This window comes from Aotus nancymaae, unplaced genomic scaffold (genome assembly GCF_030222135.1).
Source record: "Aotus nancymaae isolate 86718 unplaced genomic scaffold, 86718_ANA_hifiasm-v0.15.2.pri h1tg000193l, whole genome shotgun sequence".
Classification (NCBI taxonomy): Eukaryota; Metazoa; Chordata; class Mammalia; order Primates; family Aotidae; genus Aotus; species Aotus nancymaae.
Genome location: NW_026988608.1, coordinates 1,532,627 through 1,552,955, shown reverse-complemented (window position 1 = coordinate 1,552,955; position 20,329 = coordinate 1,532,627). Strand labels below are relative to the sequence as shown.

General features: G+C 48.5%; 1 protein-coding gene across 1 annotated transcript in view; it reads left to right on the top strand.

The window, feature by feature from the left end:
• The first annotated feature begins 2,035 nt into the window (after nt 1-2,035).
• The window catches only part of JAKMIP3 (Janus kinase and microtubule interacting protein 3), a 104,565-nt gene continuing 86,271 nt past the window's right edge, over nt 2,036-20,329 (top strand). The window contains 1 exon segment of the mRNA XM_064371853.1: nt 2,036-2,274. The gene's annotated coding sequence lies outside the window, so the exon portion shown is untranslated.

Sequence of the window (20,329 nt, the reverse complement as noted above, 5' to 3'; positions counted from 1 at the left end):
ATCCTGTCACCTGGGATCCTGTCCCCTGGGATCCTGTCAGTCACCTGGGATCCTGTCCCCTGGGATCCTGTCACCCGGGATCCTGTCACCCGGGATCCTGTCACCCGGGATCCTGTCCCCTGGGATCCTGTCACCTGGGATCCTGTCACCTGGAGATGCAGCCACTTTACATCTTGGTATCTACGCTTTTGGGCTTTATTTTTCTTGAGTGCAACACACACGCACACATTTTTAAAAACAAATGGGATCATACTCTACACATTTTTTAAGAGCTGGCTTAAAAAAACCTTAACAATAGGTTGTTTACATCTTTCTGTTAAGCTGGGACTCGGGAGATTTTTAAATGGTGCCATTGTATTCAGATGTCTGTGCATTTCCCGTCGCTAGTTAAATCTCTTCTCTGTTGGACGTGGGGGATGTTTCCAATTATTCACGGTTATATTATGGACAACATTGCCATAATCATCCCTAAGTGAGTTATATTTAAAGTCTTGCAACAGCGCCTGGCCGGGGTAGGTGCTAGAAAAGTGTCTGGAACAGGGTCGCATCTGTGTGCACACACCGTCATGGTGCTGGTTCCCCAGATTGATTCCAGTGGGAGGACGGCTGGGCTGAGGGGCGCTGCCCTCTCGGGAAGGTTGCCCCTGGCCTGCCTCCCACAGAGGAGCAGCCGCCCTCGGGGACGGGCGTGGACCCTGAGCCACCTGCGTGGGAACCCTCTTGCTCCAGGAAGCCCAGGGGAGGGTTTGTATCTCGGACCCACCATCCGGGTCTGAATCCAGCTCCAGGACCTGACGAGGGTGTGGCTGGGGGGCAGCTGCCCGGCTCGTCCGCACTCTGGCCTCCTGCCCTATAACATGGAAGCAGCCATGATTGGTGACGAGGGACGGTGGGTGGCTGTGACCATTGCAGGAGTCGGGACGTGTGACCCTTGGAGGGTTGTTGCAGCACCCTGGACGTGTGTCCAGACATGTGGCCATGGTTTTAATCGGGGCAATTTTGTTGCTTGTTCTAACTTATGAGAGTGGCCAGATGGAGACAGTCAGCGGATACAACCCAAGTTCCCGGCCTCCCCGTGCCATCCTCGGGTGCGTTCTCGTTGGCGTTCACTCTTCGGGCTCCTCTCAGGATGGTGTCTGTCAGTCTCAGTTTTGGAGTGAAGTGACCTTTGGCCCTGACTGGAAGAGGCAGGTGGGCATGCGGGGGGCAGGCAAGGGAACTGAGGCAGAGCGGACTGGGAGCAGAGGGGATGCAGGTCCTCCGGGGCTGAGCCCCAGAACTTGGGCGTGCAGGCCTGCTCCGGGGTCCAGGCTCTAAGGCAGCCTCAGCGCAGGTCCTGGGGGCTAGAGACAGGGCAGGGCAGGAGCTTCAGGCCACCAGCGGCCCTAATGGCTCCCTTGATGGCATCGGACCAGATGGACTCGAAGTGCCCTCCCGCTTGGAAGCCCTGTCAGACCCTGCATTTTCCACAGAGCGGCTACGTTCCACGGCTTCTCCGGAGGCTGATGACGGACTGCATCTGGGATCGATGGGGCAGGCGAGCTCACGCGCTTGACCGTCACGCAGGAATGCTGTCGGTCTCACGTCTGGTCCCGTCTGTATTTTCATTCCACGCAGTGCACAGTCGAGTGGGTGCGAATCCATTCTATCACCTGCCGTTTAAAATAGATACTCTCAGAGTGGAAGTACATTCCTGTTAACCCGCTTGCTATGCAGTCCTGAAGGGGGTTTTCCGAGCAGGAGGGAAAGCCGGCTGCGGCGCAGTCCTGCAGCAGCGGGGGCAGGAATGGTCCAGCCGTGGCCTCTGACCCTCGCTGGTTTTCACGTGAGACTGCCGCTGGGCCAACCCGGAGCCCAGGCCGCCTCTGCATCTGAACAGAGCCAAGCGGCCACCAGGATCCCACCTGCGCGGCTGTGCCTTCAGGCCTGCGGAGCAGCCGGCCCTTCCTCTGCTAAGCGTCTGAAGGAGCCGTGCAGGGAGCTGGGCTGGGGGCTCGGATGATGCCTCTGTGTGTGGCCTTAACGTGCGCAGGGAGAGCTTGGGCGATCCTGGCTCAGGGGCTCTGCTTGGAAACGGCTTGGGGAAATGGTTCCTCCCCCTGGATGTAGTCACCACATGGTAAATTCCATCTGAAAAATAAAAGCCCAGCTCTTTGCTGAGTCATAGAAGCTGGAAGCTGATTTGCGCAAAAGCCGGACTGAGTCTTGGATGAGCTGGGAAAGATTCTCACAGCAGAGCGATGGGAGAGAGGAGCAGACCACCGGCTTCGGGACGTGAGTGTTTATTTTCTGAGTGCTGCAGAAGCTTTGCCGGTCTCGGTTCGGCCGCCTTCTGCACGGGTTCCTTCCACTTGGGTGCTTTTCTATATTTAGCGTGCACACGGATGTGGCTGGAGAGTTGACAGTTTGGGGCTGTCCTCTGAGGGGTGCAGGGACGATCACAGAGGATGCTTCGTGTGCCCGTTTTCACGTTCACGCTCAGGCACGCATTTGGAGGGGGCTTGGGCCTGCGCTCCGAGTAGAAGGTTTCTCTGAAGCATGGGTGTGTGTTTCATCCCATATGTAAGGTGAATGCTTGTTCACATGGCAGCCGTGGGTTGGGGTGCGGTGGGGAGGCCAGGCCCAGTCTGTGTATTGCTGGCTGTGGTGAGAATCCCACCGACACGGCCCCGGAGAGCTGTCTGCATAGCCTGGGAGGCCTGCAGCGCCACCTGCTCCTGGCTGCTTCCGTGGGGTAACCGGCTGGACTTTTGTGCTGCTTGTTCTCTTTTTAAAGAATAGGTCATATTTATGGCTTGAGGCCTCACCACCTGCCTGCGCGTTGATTGGGTCGTGCCTTCTCTTTAAAACTTAATCAAGATCGCACGTGGCTCATTGCCATAACTTCTTACGCAAGGAACTCCAGATTTTTGGGAAACAACAGCTTATTATTAACCTACTAATTCACTTTTCTTTGAAAGAAGGGAGTTATTACATCGTGCCTCGGAGTCCACAGCTGTTCAAAGAAAATGTACTGTTGATTGGGGCTGGCAGGGCTGTGGTGGAGAGAGATCACAGGTGATTTCGCAGGACGTCATTTTACTGGTGTTTATTGAGATGTAAATGAGACTGGCCGGGGGAAGCAGGCAAGCATGAAGGGTGTAAACATCTGCTGTTGCCACGGATTCTGTGGTGGTTCATAGTGTGGGAGAACCGGTCGCGAAACAGTTTTCTCCTTCAAAACCAAGATTGGAGTGGTAGACTCGGGAGTCCTCTCGGTGATTCCAGGCCTTTGAGCAGATCCGTGGTAAAATGCTGCCTTAGTTCCCGAGAGGAGCAGCGGAAGGGGAAAGTGAACCGAGCCGTGGAAGGTGCCTCAGTTTACCTCCACAGCATGACCAGCAAAAGGCCAGCATTTGGACGAGGTTCCTGAAGAATCTCAGAAAGTAGACACCTATGTGTCTTGTGGAAGAGAGCACATTCCCATTCATTCTCAAGGCTGAGGATTGCGGGGGCACTGTGCATGCATGTTATAGCTGAGGGTTCTTTTCCCTGCCTCTCCTGTGGTGTGAGGGCACCCCTGTTAAAGGGGCACGCTGTGGCAGAGAACACGGAGCTCCTGCCTCCAGCCCGACAGCCCTCGGGAGGCCTTGCTACTTGAGGTCCTAACTGACAACGTCTACACAAGCAGGCGGTGGTCCTACAGCGAGGGAACCATCGGAGGGGAGGAGCTGGTCCTCAGCCCCGGATGCTGGGTCCAGCTGCTCTAATATATAAGGAAGTGTCAGTGTCTTGCAGAATGTCTTAGAAGGTTGGTCTTGACTGTGGGCTTCTGTGAAATAGAAAGATACGACATTGGTCCTGAATGCTGTCATCTTTTATTTTCCCTTGACTCCTCAGTTTCCAGCCAGGCAGGCTGGCACGTGTGTTGGATGGTGGTGTGAATTTCCCATCTGGACCCCAAAACAGCCCTCGTTAATACGGGGACTGAATAAGTTCAGGACTCCAGCCACTGCGATGACTGTCTGTGGAAGGGCCTGTGCGGGCCGCCTAGGAACCCCTTGGGCAGCTGTTTCTTATCTCCACGTGGCCCCTCTGGTCTGGCACCCCACGCTGAGCTCTGAGCTGTGTGAGGGAGGTGTGCTTTGGCGGGCAGAGCACGGAGGTATCTCCTGTCCTGCAGCTGAGCCCCGGGAGCTGCCTGGGCCTGCTTTCTTTGCAGATGACTTTTACGTATGAAACACAGGCCTGTGCTGCAGGTGAGGGCCGTGCCTGCTCTCCTAGGGGGTCCCTCTAGAAGGCGCTCAGGAGCCGAGTTCTTGATTGCCTGGGGTTTATGACCCCAGGACATGACCTCAGGAACTGTCTGTGGTTGCCAGTTTCCAAGCAAGCACAGCTGGCACGGGCATCATGGGAAACCCCATCCTTGGCACAGAGAATTGGTCTCCAGCAAAACTGGGCCTCCAAGTGAAAGCGGAATTCAAACCTGGGGAAAGTGACTCCGGCCGGCTCGGGCTGAAGGATCTCACTGAGGGAAAGGGTCGTGCGTGCGCCAGGTCAGGAGGCGTTGCTGGCCGTGGCGCTCGGCCTGCGACTGAGTGTGAGGTCAGCGCCGTTAGCTGGATTGGTCAGATGTTTAATTGGGTGAGGAGGAATCCTGCCCAGGTGCCATTCTTCCTGGGCCGGGAGCTGATTAAAATTTGCCCCTGCTGCTGCTCCTCCCAGAAATCCACGCTGCCTGGAGAGCGGCTGACCAGGACAACTTTGACTTTGAAGGACCCTCGGCTCTTCCTGCGGAGGACTCTGTGCGAGCACCCAGCCAGGGGTGGAAGGCCAGGGGTCTGGAGGCCTCAGTTTTTCTTCTGAAGGGACGCCGGGTCTGTGTTATGCCCCCGAGGACACGTTTCCCCAGGCCCACGCTGACCTCTGCTTCCTGTTCAGCTGAGATCCAGTACTATCTTGATGATGATGGGGTTGGTCTGAGCAGGAAGGGGCTTGGAATCACAGAAACCTCTGCATGCAGGTTTCTGTGGTCAGCCTCCTGCTGTGGCCAGTGGCCATGTCCATGTCAGAGTTTTATTAAAGAGCACGATTGGCAGGTGCATAGCATGTGGTGGCCTGCTCCACAGCTCTGGTCTCAGAGCGGGAAGAAGAGGAAACCGTAGAGAGAAGGACCTTCCGGTGACATTCAGCAAAAAGCAGCAGTGTGGTGGTGACGTTGGGTTGGAAAGGTGGGGGCTTCCTGAGCCCACCCTCACTGCTTATCCACTCCTCCAGTGTTCACTGGCGCCAGCACCCTGTGTGTGGGCACCGATGGCATCGGGCACAATGGGAGCACAGATGGGGATCGGTCCCCAGGAGAGTGTGACCCATGGGGAGTTCTGCAGCCTGCCCCACACCTTAGAGACACAGCTGGCAAGTGGCTGGTGGCATCAGGAGCGGTGATGAGGTGCAGCTGCAGGTGTGCCGCCCTGAGGGCCATCTAAACAGTACCGTCTTCCCTGTTTTTAAAAAAAACAATTGTTTTTATTTTTTGAGACAGAGTTTTGCTCTGTCGCCCAGGCCGGAGTACAGTGGCGCAATCTTGGCTCATTGCAACCTCCGCCTCCTGGGTTTAAGTGATTCTCCTGCCTCAGCCTCCCAGGTAGCTGGGATTACAGGCATGTGCCACCACACCTGGCTAATTTTTGTGTTTTTAGTAGAGACGGGGTTTCGCCATGTTGGTCAGGCTGGTCTTGAACTCCTGACCTCAGGTAATCTGCCCACCTCAGCCTCCCAAAGTGCTGGGATTACAGGCGTGAGACACTGCACCCGGCTTGTCTTCCCCATTAACAGCACTTCTTACACTCTGCTGCTTTTTGACGTTTTCAAATCATTAATCCCCATGCAGATTCTTTGCTGTGTGGAGCAATGGAGCTCCCAGAAGGCCTTTTGACCCCCTTCCTTTTATGTAGATGCATTTGACGACTTATTCCTGAAGTCCAAAGGGAAGGGGAGTCCAGCTTCTGAAACAGATGCTGGCACCTCCATTTTCAGGTTTCATGGATGCTTGTTTACTTTAAGAAGAGTTTAGTTTTTATGGCTTTTAAAAGAGCCCCCGAGGCCCTACGGTCTGGGCATGGTGGCGCGTGCCGTGGTTTTGGGGCTGCTGTGGTGCTGGCCGGAGCAAACTCACGGAGAAAGAGGAGACGGTTTCTTCTCTAGCTGACAGCCATGCTCAGAAGCACCAGCGCTGGGCTCACTCCCTTCCATACAAAGGATCTCTTTATTATTTCTATTTTGCTCACTTTGCATTTACTTTTCTTTTTTCTACATTTTGAAGCTGAAAGAATAAACCAGGATTACCTTATGATCGGAGACCTTCTCTGTGTTCCATTATAAGCCCCATTCTCCTTACACCAGCTTAGCTGTGTCCCAAGACTTCTGATATATTGTGCTTGTATTTTCATTCAGTTCAAAATATTTTTATAACTTTGTTATGATTTCTTCTTTCACCTATGGGTCATTTAAATGTGTGTGTTTTGATCCAGATGTTTCATGTTTTTTCTTGATATCTTTCTATTATCTATTTCTAGTTCAATTTCTTTTTGGCCAGAGAACATACTTTGGATAATTTCAATTATTTTAACTTTGTTGAGATTTGTTTTTTTACCCAGCAAAGTCTATTTTGATGAATGTTGTATGTGCACACCAAAATACCGTATATTCTGCTATTGTCGGGTGGTATCTCCTACAAATGTCGATTACATTGACTTGGTTCATGGTGTTGAAATCCTCTATGTCTACAAATTTCCTTTTGCTTTCTTTGCTCCCGGGAAGTGAATATCCTTGCCATTCTCCTCTGCAGTGCTTTCATCTCTTACTGAGAGACGAGTGTTGAAGTCTCCGATACGATTGTGACTATCCCTGTTTCTACCTCTGTTTCTTTTTTTGTTTTATGTATTTTGGGGACTTACAGATTTGGGACTGGCATGTCTGCTCAATGTGTGGACTCCCGGATCCTTATCTGTGTCCCTCTTTATTCCGGCCACGCTGCCTGCTCTGAAATTGACATTGTCTAACGTGAATACAGTCACTTCAGTTTTCCTTTGATTAGAGTCTGCATTGTATAACTTTTTGCATCTGTTTATTTCTTAATTTTTTTTTGACATGGAGTCTCGCTCTGTCGCCCAGACTGGAGTGCAGTGGCACGATCTTGGCTCACTGCAACCTCCACCTCCCGGATTCAAGCGATTCTCCTACCTCAGCCTCCTGAGTAGCTGGGATTACAGGTGCATGCCACTATACCTGGCTAATTTTTGTATGTTTAGTAGATATGAGGTTTCACCATGTTGGTCAAGCTGATCTTGAACTCTTGACCTCGTGATCCACCCACCTCAGCCTCCCAAAGTGCTGGGATTACAGGCATGAGCCACCGCACCTGGCCTGCATCTGTTTATTCTTAACCCATCCTTTATATTTAAAGTGGGTTTCTTTTCTTTTCTTTTTTTTTTTTTTTGAGACAGAATTGTACTTTTCTCACCCAGGCTGAAGTGCAATGGCATGATCTTGGTTCACTGCAACCTCTGCCTCCCAGGTTCAAGTGATTCTCCTGCCTCAGCTTCTTGAGTAACTGGGATTATACAGGTGCCCGCCACCACGACTGGCTAATTTTTATATCTTTAGTAGAGATGGGATTTCACCATGTTGGCCAGGCTAGTCTCAAACTCCTGACCTCAGGTGATCTGTCCGCCTCAGCTTTCCCAAGTGCTGGGATTACGGGTGTGAGCCACTGCACCCGGCCTAAAGTGCATTTCTAATAGAAAGCATAAAGTAGATTTTTGCCTTTTTAAAAAATTTAGGCCGGGGGCAGTGGCTCACACCTGTAATCCTGGCACTTTGCGAGGCTGAAGTGGGAGTGTCACTTGACCTCAGGAATTTGAGACCAGTCAGGGTAACATAGTGAAACCCTGTCTCAACAAAAAATTTTAAAATTAGCTGTAGTGGGAGGCTGAGGCTGGAGGATCACTTGAGCCCAGGAGTTCAAGGCTGCAGTGAGCTGTGATCACACCACAGCACTCCAGCCTGGGTGACAGAGCGACAGCCTGTCTCAAATAAATAAATAAATAAATTTTTAATCTGAAAATATCTGCCTTTCAACTGTGTAATTTAGCCCATTTACATTTAATATTTAGTGATGTGGTTGGATTTAGATCTAGCTTTCTGCTCTTTATTTTCTGTTGGGATTATCTCTTCTTTTCTTGCCTTTGGATTATTCTGTATGAACCTATTTTATCTCCATTATTGGCCTCTATTCATTATACTTCTCTTTTTAAAATTTATATTTTTATATATTTAGGGTACATGTGTAGATTTCTTACGTATATATATTGCACAGTGGTGATAGCCGGGCTTTCCGTGTTTCCATTACCTGCACAGTGGACATTGTATCCAACAGGTAATGTCCCCCCCACCTTCCCGCCTTTTATAGTCTCCAGAGTCTGTTGTTCCACTCTGTGTGTCCGTGTGTGCCCATTGTTTAGTCATGAATTCTTGGCCTAGGCCAATGTCCAGGTTTCCCAGGTTTCCTTCTAGGATTTTTATAGTTTTAGGGCTAACTTTTAGGTCTTTAATCCATCTTAGTTAATTTTTGCATATGGTGAGAGGTATGGGTCGAGTTTTATTCTTCTGAGTTATGGCTATCCAGTTTTCCCAGCACCATTTATTGAAAAGGGTGCCATTTCCTCGGTGCATATTTTTGTTGACTTTGTTTGAAGATCAGCTGGTTGTAGGTGTGTGGCTTTATTTCTAGATTCTCCCTTCTGTTCCATTGATCTGTGTGTCTATTTTTATACTAGTACCATGCTGTTTTTGTTACTATAGCTTTGTAGTATAATTTGAAATCAGGTAATGTGATACCTCCAGCTTTGTTCTTTTTGTTGAGGATTCCCTTGGCCATTTGAGCTCCATATGAATTTTAAAGTTCTTTTTTTCTAATTCTATAAAAAATGATGTTGGTAATTTGATAGAGGGCATTGAATCTGTAGATTACTTTGGGCAGTATGGATTATACCTCTCTTTTAACTCAATTTTTAGTGTTTGCTTTAGGGTTTTCAAGTATCATCTACAGTTTTTCACAGTCCTTGAAGAAATAATGCTCCCTTCCTTTTGTTTGTTTTGTAGGCTATGGTTTTCATACATATACTTTACTTTTTTATTTATTTTTTTTAGACAGTCTCACTCTCTCACCCAGGCTGGAGTGCAGTGGCATGATCTTGGCTCATTGCAAACTCCACCTCCCAGGTTCAAGCGATCCTTCTATCTCAGCCTCCCGAGTAGCTGGGATTACAGGTGTCCACCACCACATCGGGCTAATTTTTGTATTTTTGGTAGAGGCAAGATTTTTCCATGTTAGCCAGGCTGGTCTCCAACTCCTGGCCTCAGGCGATCTGCCCGCCTCGGCCTCTCGAAGGGCTCATGCCTGTAACCCACCGTGCCCTGCCTCGGATGCTTTGCTTTTATGTGTATTAGGAACCCTCCAGTGCCTTGTTGCTCATTTTTCTGTGCATAATCTGGTATCCTGCAAAGGAATAAAAATAAGAAAGTCTTTTTATATGCCCTCATTGCTTACTGTTTTGAGAATGCTTCATGTCTTTGTGTACATTCAGTTTCCATTTGACAGCATCTCCCCGCTGAGGATCTTCCTGAGCAGTTTCTGTAGCGCGGGTCTCTGGGCCACAGCCCCCTTCAGCTTGCGTCTGTCTGGAAATGTTCATGTCTCCTTTTTTGTTTTTTTGGTAACAGCTTTAATGAAATATAACTCACATACCACACAGTCCGTTCACTCACGCGTGCACTCACAGGGTTTTGGTGCATTCACGGAGTTGCACGACCGTCACACAAATTCAGAACATTTCCGTCACCCAAAAGGAACTCTGAAGGCTTTAACAGTCGCTCCCACCGTCCCTGCCCCCGTCCCCGGGAACCACGCGTCTCCCTTCTTCCTCTGTAAATTCGCCTGTTCTGGACATGTCACGTAGATGGAGTCATACCCTGTGTGGTCTTTTGTGTCTGGCTGCTTTCGCTTAGCGTGAGGTTTTCCGAGTTCATCCGTGTCGTCGCATGCGTCAGGATTTCATTCCTTTCCGTGGCTGGAATAGTACCCGATTGTGTGGCTCGTCCACATTTATCAGTTCACAAGCTGACTGACATTTGGGTCCTTTCCACTTTTTGGCAATTGTGAATCGTGCTGCTGTGAACGTTCCCGTGTATGTTTTTGTGTGGCCCTGGGTTTCTGTTCTCTTGGGTTTACACCTGGGGTGGATGGCTGGCCTGTGGTGGCCCCGGGTCTGACATTGTGAGGCCTGCGGTGGCCCCGGGTCTGACGGCATGAGGACTGGCCTGCAGTGGCCCCGGGTCTGATGGTGTGAGGACTGGCCTGCGGTGGCCCCGGATCTGACGTTGTGAGGACTGGCCTGCGGTGGCCCCGGGTCTGACGTTGTGAGGACTGGCCTGCGGTGGCCCCGGGTCTGACGTTGTGAGGACTGGCCTGTGGTGGCCCCGGGTCTGACGGTGTGAGGACTGGCCTGTGGTGGCCCCGGGTCTGATGGTGTGAGGACTGGCCTGTGGTGGCCCCGGGTCTGACGTTGTGAGGACTGGCCTGTGGTGGCCCCGGGTCTGATGGTGTGAGGACTGGCCTGTGGTCGCCCCAGGTCTGATGGTGTGAGGGCAGCTGCACTGTCTTCAGGCGGCTGGTCCACCTTCCGCCTCCACCCAGCGCGTGAGAGTTTTCTGCTCTTTCCCCAGCGGCAGCAGCCGACTTCTGCCCAGATGGCTTCCTCTCCCCACTCGGGACAAAAGGATTTTGCTTCCACACTTAGCCTAGAAGGAGTAAAACAGGAAGAAGGAGGCCTCTGCTTCCTCCCCTCCCAGTGACCTGGGGAGAGGGTTTGCTGCGCTTACCCCGGTGGCTTAGGGCTGTGGCTTTGTCTGAAAGAGGGTTCTGGGCAGGGGTGCCCAGACCTGCACTGGGGCCGCTTGCTGTCTTCTGCCCTCTCAGCCTTTTCTGTGAGTTCCTGGTGTCGTCCCCTGTCTGGAAACTCGGTCCCAGTTCTTCTGAAGGGTGCATCAGGCCTCAGGGGGCCCGAAGAGTCCTTGCCCACTGTCTCCTGTGCCCGGCCAGTCATGGGGAACCCGGGCCATCTGCGGGTCCGTCTCCATTTGGAATTCAGCCCCTCGGGGCCCTGGAACTCCTCAGTGGGCTCCAGGAAAGACACGATTCTGTAGATGAGGCGGCTTTATTTGTTTCCAGGATGGGAGTGACATTCTCTCGTGATTTTCTGCATCTTAAGCGGAGGTGGTTTTCTCGTGGATTTGTTTTTTGCTTGTTTGTTTTAGACAGAGTTTCACTCTTGCCGTGGCTGGAGTGCAGGGGCACAATCTCAGCTCACTGCAACCTCCACCTCCCAGGTTCAAGCAGTTATGCCTCCCGAGTAGCTGGGATTACAGGTGCCCGCCAACATGTCCCGCTAATTTTTTGTACTTTTAGTAGAGACGGCCATGTTAGCCAGGCTGGTCTCGAACTCCTGGCCTCAGGTGATCTGCCCGTCTCACCCTCCAAAAGTGCTGGGATGACAGGCATGAGTCACCTCGCCTGGCCTTTTGTGTTTTTAAAAACGTTTTTGTTACCTTGTTTGTAAATTACCTCTTCTGATAGTTACCAGTTTATCTAGTGAGATCTTACTGTTTTTGTTATTAAATTTCACAACCGCCTAATACAGTAAAGATACTTTCTGTTGTATTTACTGCAGATATTATTTCGACTGCTTTCTAGTCTCTCAATGGCATCACACACTTATAATAAAAGTGTGTAAGGATTTCATGTGGTGGGATCGACTGATTTTTTTCCCCTTTTGTAAATTCCTTTTATCTTTTTTAAGCCTAGAAAGGCCTCTCCAGAGATTTGAAAAATGCTCGTCGTTCCTTTTACCCAGTGGTTTTAATGCTTTGGGGTTTTTTTCACCTTTAATTCTCTTTATTTAGAATTTTAAGGTAGAAAGGCAACAATCCATAGATTTATTTTTCCTCACAGTCAGCGGCCCAGTGGCCCGTTACCTGCACGTAACACGCCCCCTTTCCCGCTGAGCGCAAGGACCTTCTCTGTGCGGCGGGGCCTGTGTCTGGAGCAGCTGTTCTTCAATCATCTAGCTGCTCTGAGGTTTTGGGGTTTCTTTTCCAGATGGGTAAAACTGCATTATTTAGACGAGAGAATTATTTTTCTGTCTGAAACAGAGTTTGCCGTTTTCCCCCCAGGCCCGTTTTAAGCTGCTCCCTTGGTCTGGCAGCCAGAACCTCCTGGATGACATTCTTTTCTGTCGCCGCTGCTGCTGTGCTGGCTGCTGGGCCTAGGAGGGGCTGGATGATTGGCCGTGGCTGCCATGAGCCCTCAGCTGCGTGTCCCGAGCCGGTGTGGTCCGACTGCACAGGCCGTGGCATTCGGCAGGTGCAGGGCTGGGTGGCCGCAAAGCTCAGGTAAGCTGCGCGTGGGAGTGACCCGAATGCCCACTCCTGAGCTGTCGCTCTCTCTCCTGGCACCTGCAGCTTCTGGGAGTCCCAACAGCCAGCTGCCGAGGCAGAGGAGGCCTGGGCCTGGCTTACGATGGCCCCCGCAACGTCGAGGCCCGGCCTGGAAGTGGACCAAGCTCAGCCCCACAGCCCTGGGTTCTGTGGGCCCCGGCAGCCGCGCTTCTGTCAGTCGGATCTGCATTTTTTTTTTTCTCGCTGCAGTGACAAATCGCATAGAGACCCCCACAGACGGTCCGCCTGCGGTCTCCTGCTGCTTCCTCTAAGCCTGGATTGGGCTCACTCCAGGCGCTGGCCCGACTGTCCTGCCTGGGTGTCACCTCATGCTCACTGGTTGATAGTGGAATTCCACTGGAGCACTGAGTGCATGAGTTTTTTTTGTTTTTTTGAGGATGGAAAGTTGTTTATTTAAATACACATGCCAGCAGTTGGCTCCAGGGATACCACAATGGAAACGAGCCGGGAGGGTTGACGCTATTTCTGTATAAAAGAATAAAGGTTGTGACATAGAACACGAATGTGCCACCAGTTTTTAAATTTTACTTTTAGTTGTGGTAAAATAGACATGATGTAATTTTACCATCTTAGCCGTTTTTAAGTGCACGCTTCAGTAGCGTCAAGTATATTCACATTATCGTGAAACCAGCGTCCAGAACGTTTTCGTCTTGTGAAACGGAAGCTCTGTCCCCACTAAACAAGTCCTCACTCACCCTCCTGCAGCCCCTGGCAGCCGCCTTCGGTTTTCTGTTCCTACGAGTTTGCTCCACAGACCTCCCGTCTCCATGCTGCGGCACGTCTCAGCACTTTCTCCCTTCTTACGGCTGAGTCGGGTTCCATCTGTGTAGCCCACGTCTCGCTTATCCATTCATCTGTCAAAGGACATTCGGGTGGTGTCTGCCTCCAGGCCACGGTGAATACTGTTGCTGTGAACATGGGGGGCCAAATGTCTCTTCCAGACCCTGCTTTCAATTCTGTTTTTAATATTTTGAGGCGGCTTGGCGGCTCACACCTGTAATCCCAGCTACTTAGGAGGCTGAGGCAGGAGAATTGCTTGAGCCCAGAAGTTGGAGGCTGTGGCGAGCTGTGATCACCACCGCACTCCAGCCTGGGTGACATGTGAGACCCCCACGCAAAAAGACTTGAGGGTCCATCATACTGCATCCCACAGCGGCTGCACCGTTTGACTGTCTGCCAGCGGTGTGCCAGGGTCCCAGTTTCTGCACACCCTTACTCAGAGTTGTTATGTCTTGATTTTGTGGGTCGCTATTCTAATGGGTGTGAGGTGCTGTTGCACAGTGGCTTTGATTTGCACTTTTCTGACAATCTGTGATGTTGAACTCCTTTTTCAAGGAGTTTTGTGTATCTTCTTTGGAGAAATGCGTATTCAAATCCTTTCCCAATTTTAAGATCAGATTATTTGCTTGGTGTCAAGTTATAGATTTTTTTTTTTTTTTTTTTTGAGATGGAGTCTCTCTCTCTTGCCCAGGCTGGAGTGCAGTGGTGTGATCTCAGCTCACTACAGTCTCTGCCTCCCAGGTTCAAGCGATTCTATCTCAGCCTCCTGAGCAACTGGGACTACAGGCGCATGGCACCACACCCAGCTATTTTTTATTTTTTTTATTTCTAGTAGTGATGACAGGGTTTCACCACATTGGCCAGGGTGGTCTCGAACTGCTGACCTCCAGCAATCTGCCTGCCTTGGCCTCGGCCTCTCAAAGTGCTGGAATTATAGGCAAGACCCACCATGCCTGGCCAAGCCATAGTAATTCTTTACACACCCTGAGCATTAACCCCTTGTTGGACATGATTTGCAAATACTTTCTCCCATCCACAGGCTGTCCTTTCAGTCTGCTGATTATGCCCGGTGATGCACAAAAGCTTTTAATTTTGCCATAGTCCAGTTTATCCATTTTTACTCTTACTGTCTCTGCACTGATGTCACATTCAAGAGATCATCCCCAAATCTAAAATGTCATGAAGCTTTTGCCTTCATTTTTCCCCTAGAGTTCTGTACTTTAAGGTCTTACATTTAGGTCTTTGATATTTTGAGTCAACTTTTGCATGGGGCATAAGGTAAGGATCCAGCTTCATTCTTTTGGGTGTGGACACCCAGCTTTCCCAGCATCATTGATTGAGAAGACTGTTGTCCACACTGAGTGGTCTTAGTCCCCTTGTCAAAAACCATTTTCTGTGTGAGCTCACACTTATGTATACACCCAGGATTTATTTCTCCTATGCTTGCTTCCATGAGAGGATTGTTTTACCCTTCACATTGTGAACTGCAATCCACTGGAAAATGATTTTTTGTCTATGGTAGGAGCAAGTTATATTTTTCTGTGTATGTCCAGTTAATTCAGCACCACTGAGAACAAAGACCACCTTTGCCCATTGCCTGGCGACGCCGCCTGCCACATAGACCAGCGCCTGCTCACGGGCGGGTCGGTTCCTGAGCCCTGCAGTGATTCCTCCGAGTCTTGTCTGTTCTTATCCCAGTGCCCCCGTCTTTACTAAGTACCTTGGAGAGGTCTGGATCTGGGCGGCGCGGGGCCTTCAGTTCTGCCCCCGTCTTTACTTTTTTTTTTTTTTTTTTTTTGAGACGGAGTTTCGCTCTTGTTACGCAGGCTGGAGTGCAATGGCGCGATCTCAGCTCACCGCAACCTCCTCCTCCTGGGTTCAGGCAATTCTCCTGCCTCAGCCTCCTGAGTAGCTGGGATTACAGGCACGCGCCACCATGCCCAGCTAATTTTTTGTATTTTTAGTAGAGACGGGGTTTCACCATGTTGACCAGGATGGTCTCGATCTCTTGACCTCGTGATCCACCCGCCTCGGCCTCCCAAAGTGCTGGGATTACAGGCGTGAGCCACCGCGCCCCCGTCTTTACTAAGTACCTTGGAGAGGTCTGGATCTGGGCGGCGCGGGGCCTTCAGTTCTGCCGTCGTCTTTACTAAGTACCTTGGAGAGGTCTGGATCTGGGCGGCGCGGGGCCTTCAGTTCTGCCGCCGTCTTTAATAAGTACCTTGGAGAGGTCTGGATCTGGGCAGCACGAGGCCTTCAGTTCTGCCGCCGTCTTTACTAAGTACCTTGGAGAGGTCTGGATCTGGGCAGCGCGGGGCCTTAGTTCTGCTGTCGTCTTTAATAAGTACCTTGGAGAGGTCTGGATCTGGGCAGCACGGGGCCTTCAGTTCTGCCGCCGTCTTTACTAAGTACCTTGGAGAGGTCTGGATCTGGGCAGCGCGGGGCCTTCAGTTCTGCTGTTGTCGTCATGGTTGCCTCGTTATTTTTGGCTCCTTGTTCTTCACGGGTCAAGCTGCTGCAGAGATGAGCAAGCCCCTCTGGTTTGTGGTCCTGCTGAGCCGACTGACCTTTCCGAGGACTCTCGGGGAGACGTGATCCTTTCCTGAGGCACAGGGGCAGCAGTGCGCAGAGAACCACATGCTACTTCCCTACAGAGCAGTCCTGATCGGCCTCATTGATTTGGGTCTTTTAAAATCTTCCCATGTCTCTTCTTAACCGGCCTCTGTCTTCCTCTGCTTTCTTGCATGTCGGGGTTTTATTTACGCTGGCTGTTTTCCTGTCCCTGCCCGTGAATTCTGGCATCTGTATCATGTCTCTGTCTGTCTCTGTGGGTCAGTCAGGTTTAGTCTCCTCATTGTGAGTCCCAGGTCTCTGCTTATTGCTTGTTTGGTGTTTTTTAATTTAATTTTGTGTGTGTGTGTCCCATCGACCAAATGCAACCTAGTAATCCTTGATTAGATGCCAGACATTGGGAGTTGTATGTTTTGGCGGGGGGGGGGGGGGTGGGGGGGGGCTGAATTATTTTTTGCTTCCCTTTAAATATGATTTTAAATTATTATTTTTAAAGTTTTTTATTTCCATAGGTTACTGGGGACAGGTGGTGGTCGGTTACATGAGTAAGTTCTTCAGTGGTGATTGTGAGATTTTGGTGCATCTGTCACCCAAGCAGTGTACGCTGCACCCAGTTGGTAGTCTTTTTCCCTCACCCTCTTCCCACCCTTTCCCTGAGTCCCCAAAGTCCACCGACTCATTCTTATGCCTTTGCATGCTCGTAACTCAGCTCCACATATGAGTGAGAACATGCGATGTTTGGTGTTCCATTCCTGAGTTACTTCATTTGGAGTAATAGTCTCCAGTGTCATCCAGGTCGCTGTGAATGCCATTAATTCATTCCTTTTTATGGCTGAGTAGTGTTCCAGCACACGTGTGTGTGTGTGTGTGAGTGAGTGTGAGTATTTCACAGTTTCTTTATTCACTTGTTGATTGATGGCCATTTGGGCTGGTTCCACATTTTTGCAATTGCAAATTGTGCTGCAGTAAACATGCGTGTGCAAGTATATTTTTTGTATAACGACTTCTTTTCCTCTGAGTAGCTACCCAGTAGTGGGATTGCTGGGTCAAGTGGTAGTTCTACTGATAGCTCTTTAGGGAATCTCCACACTGTTTTTTATAGTGGTTGTACTAGTTTACATCCCCACCAGCAGCGTAAAAGTTTTCCCTGTATCCACGCCAACATCTATTATGTTTCGATTCTTTGATTATGGCTATTTTTGCAGAAGTGAGGTGGCATCACATTGTGGTTTTGATTTGCATTTCCCTGATCATTAGTGATGTCGAGCATTTTTTCATATGTTTATTGGCCATTTGTGTATCTTCTTTTGAGAATTGTCTATTCAGGTTGTTAGGCCATCTTTGATGGGATTATTTGATTTTTTCTTGCTAATTTGTTTGAGCTCATTGTAGATTCTGGGTATTAGTTCTTTGTCAGATGTATAGATCGTGAAGATTTCTCTCCCATTCTCTGTGTTGTCTGTTTACTGACTGTTCTTTCGATGCGCAAAAGCTCTTTAATTAAGTCCCAGCTGTTTATCTTTTTTATTGCATTGTTTTTGGGTTCTTGTTCATGAATTCTAGCCTAAGCCCATGTCTAGAAGGGTTTTTTCTGATACTATTTACTAGAATTTTAGAAGTTACAGGTCTTAGATTTAAGTCCTTAATCCATCTTGAGTGGATTTTTGTATAAGGTGAGAGATGAGGATGCAGTTTCATTCTCCTGCATGTGGTTAGCCAGTTACCCCAGCACCATTTGTTGAAAAGGGTTTCCTTTCCCCACTTTGGTTCTGTTTGCTTTGTCAAAGACCAGTTGGCTGTATTTGGGTTTATTTGAACCCAACGTTCTCTATTCTGTTCTCTATTCTGTTCCATCAGTCTATTTTTATACCAGTACCATGCAGTTTTGTTGACTATGGCCTTATAGTATAGTTTGAAATCAGGTAATGTGATTCTTCCAGATTTGTTCTTTTTGCTTAGTCTTGCTTTGGCCATGCGGGCTTTTTGATACCATGTGAATTTTAGGATTGTTTTTTTCTAGTTCTAGAATGTTGGTGACATTTTGATGGGAATTGCATTGAATTTGTAGATTGCTTTTGGCAGTATGGTCATTTTCACAACGTTCTACACACCCATGGGCACAGGATGAATTCCCACTTATTTCTGTCGTTTGTAATTTCTCTCAGGAGTGTTTTACAGTTTTTCTTGTAAAGGTCTTTCACCTCCTTGGTTAGGTATATTCCTAAGTTGGTTTTTTTTTTTCCAGCTGTTATAAAAGGGGTTAAGTTCTTGATTTGATTCTCAGGCTTTTGCTGTTGACGTATAGGAGAGCTACTGATTTTTGTACATTAATTTTGTATCCCTAAACTTTGCTGAATTCTTTTATCAGTTCTAGGAGCTTTTTGGAGGAGTCTTTAGGGTGTTCTAGGTGAGCAATCATATCAACAGCAAATCAGTGACAGTTTGCTTCCTCTTTACCGATTTAAATGCCCTTTGTGTCTTTCTCTTGTCTGACTGCTCTGGCTAGGGCTTCCGGTACCACGTTGAAGAGGAGTGTGAGACTGGGCACCCTTGTCTTGTTCCAGTTCTCAGAGGGAATGCTTCTAGCTTTTCCCCCATCAGCATTATGTTGGTTGTCGGTTTGCCATAGATGGCTTTGATTACATTGAGTTATGTCCCTTGTAGCTGATTTTGCTGAGAGTTTTAATTATAATGGGATGCTAGATTTTGTCGAATGCTTTTTCTGCAGCCATTGAGATGATCATGTGATTTTTGTTTTTAATTCTGTTTATGTGTTGTATCACCTTTATTGACCTGTGTATGTTAAACTATCCCTGCATCCCTGGTGTGAACCTACTTAATCATGGTGGATTATCTTTTTGATATGCTGTTGGATTCCGTTAGCTAGTATTTTGTTAAGGATTTTTGCATCTATGTTCATCAGGGATATTGATCTGTAGTTTTCTCTTTTGGTGATGTCCTTTCCCGGTTTTGGTATTAGGGTGATACTGGATTCATAGAATGATTTAGAGAGGGAATCTCTTTCTCTATCTGGTGGACTAGTGTCAATAGGATCGGTACCATTTCTTCTTTGAATGGTAGAATTCAGCTGTGAATCCATCTGGTCCTGGATTTTTTTTTTTTTCGATTGGTAATTCTTTTATTACCATTTCAGTCTCACTGCTTGTTAGTGCTCTGTTCAGAGTATCTAGTTCCTCCTGATTTAAGCTAGGAGGGTTGTGTCTTCCCAGGAATTTGTCCATCTCCACCAGGTTTTCCTAGTTTATGCACGTAAGGGTGTTTATAGTAGCCTTGAATGATCGTTTGTATTTCTGTGATGTCAGTGGTAATCCATTTCATTTCTAATTGAGCTTATTTGAATTTTCTCTCTTCTTTTCTTGGTTAATCTCGCTAATGGGGTGTCAATCAATTCTTTTCAATCAATGGAAAGAACTAACTTTTCATTTATCTTTTGTGTTTTTTTGTTTGTTTCAAGTTCATTTAGTTCTGCTCTGATCTTGGTCACTTCCTTTCTTCTGCTGTGTTTGGGTCTGGTTTGTTCTTGTTTTGCTAGCTCCTTGAAGTGTGACCTTAGATTGTGCTCTTGCAGGCTTCTTGATGTAGGTGTTTAGAGCTATGAATTTTCCTCTTAGCGCTGCCCTTGCTGTATCCCAGAGGTCTTTATAGGTCACTATTGTTGTTCAGTTCAAAGAATTTTTTAATTTTAATCTTGATTTCATTGTTCACTCAATGATCACTCAGGAACAGGGCATTTAATTTCCATGTGTTTGCCTGGTTTTAAAGGTTCCTTTTGGAGTTGATTTCCAGTGTTATTCCACTGTGGTCTAAGAGAGTGCTTGATATAGTTTAGTTTTCTTAAATTTATTGAGGCCTGTTTCGTGGCCTATCATATGATCTATCTTGGAGAAAGTTCCATGTGCTGTTGAATAGAATGTATATTCTGGCTGTCGGGTAGAATCTTCTGTAAATATCCATTAAGTCCATTTGTTCCAGGGCATAGTTTAAGTCCATTGTTTCTTTGTTGACTTTCTGCCTTGATGACCTGCCTAGCACTGGGTGGAGTACTGAAGACCCCACTATTATTGTGTTGCTGTCTATTTCATTTCTTAGGTCTAGTTGTAATTGTTTTATAAATTTGGAAACTCCAGTGTTAGGTGCATATATATTTAGGATTGTGATATTTTCCTGTTGGACAAGGCCTTTTATCATTGTATAATGTCCCTCTTTGCCTTTTTAAATTGCTGTTGCTTTCAAGTTTGCTTTGTCTGATGTAAGAATAACTACTCCTGCTCACTTTCCATGTCCATTTGCATGGAATGTCTTTTTCTGCCCCTTTACCTTAAGTTTATGTGAGTCCTTATGTGTTAGGTGAGTCTCTTGAAGACAGCAGATACTTAGTTGGCAAATTCTTACCCATTTTGCA